Here is a 1,643-nt window from a genome sequence, read left to right on the forward strand (position 1 = left end):
ATGTCTGTCTTTTCAGTTATTTTTACATGTCACCCCTTTCCCACTCCTTCTCACCCCGCCTTCCTATCGCGGCTGAACTTAGACTTAAAGGGCATTGGGAATGTCACTATTCATCTCAGTGTCCTCAAAAACTATGGGTTAGACACTGATATCTGTTGTTTTCGTTATTTTTACCTATCATCCCCCTTCCCACCCCAACCCCCTTTGGTGCCAGTGATGTCTGATCCCCACAATATTCTTTCCCAGATAGTAAGTTATGTGTATACCAAGTTTTGTTGAAGTTGCTCAATGCGTTTCAGAGTTATGCTGAAATGCACACACACACACATACATATATGCATCCATTTATATCTACTGTATATATATATCTATATATATATATATATATATATATATATATATATATATATATATATATATATATATATATATATATATATATATATATATATATATATATATATATATATATATATATATATATATATATATATATATATATATATATATATATATATATATATATATATATATATATATATATATATATATATATATATATATATATATATATATATATATATATATATATATATATATATATATATATATATATATATATATATATATATATATATATATATTGGAACAAATAAGGAAGGTAGAAATGGAGTGGAATAATTCTATCAAAAAAGCTTAAAAGACAGCGTAATAAGCGTGAAGAGGACAAGTGACAGAGCAATGGTTGTGAAACTGTACCCAGATAGAAAAATAGTTAACTTCGTGAGTCCTTATGTCCCTCAAACAGGATGTGATGAAGTTGAGAAAGTGGCATTTTGGGAGGAAATGGACCGACAGTTGAGTGAAATACCAGCAGAAAAGAGATTAATTATTGGTGGTAACATGAATGGACATGTAGAAGTACCAGAGAGGGTATTGAGAGGGTGCAAGGTGGCTGGGGAGTTGGAGGGAGAAACGACGAGGGAGAGGGAGTTGTGGACTGTGCAGTGTCATTTGATTTGGCTATTGTCGACACCTGGTTTGAAAAGAAAGTAAATCAGTACATCACATAAAGAGTGGAGCAAGAGAAATTCAAATTGACTTCCTCATGTGCAGAAGATTACATCTGAGAGAGGTGAGAAATTGTAAAATTTCAAATGGAGAGCGTGTGGCAGCACAGCACAGGGTGGGGATAATGGACTTGGAAATAAGGAACACAGTTAAAGGTAGGCCTGCATTAGTCCCATCAACAATCAAGTGGTGGAAGCTGACACAAGAGGAGGAAGTGACGCAGGAATTTATGGAGAGAGTATTAAGGGAAGTTAGATTGCTAGAGGGAGTGCAAGAATGGTGGAATGGCAACAGTATGGTAATGAAGAGAGTGGGTGGAGAGGTGTGGGGAAAGACATCTGAAAAGAAATCTCCTGACAATAAGGAAACCTGGTGGTGAAAGAGGTGGTGAAAGAGGTGGTGAAAGCCAAAAAAGATGCAAAAAAGATCTGGGAAAAGTATGGACAGCAAGAGAATAAGGAGAGGTACCAAAGACATAAGAAAAAAGGTTAAAGAAGGCAGTTGCACAAGAAAAGGCAAGAGTATTAGATGACGTGTACGAAGTGCTGGAAACACCTGAGGGGGAGAGAAAA

This window comes from Macrobrachium rosenbergii, chromosome 16 (genome assembly GCF_040412425.1).
Source record: "Macrobrachium rosenbergii isolate ZJJX-2024 chromosome 16, ASM4041242v1, whole genome shotgun sequence".
NCBI lineage: Eukaryota > Metazoa > Arthropoda > Malacostraca > Decapoda > Palaemonidae > Macrobrachium > Macrobrachium rosenbergii.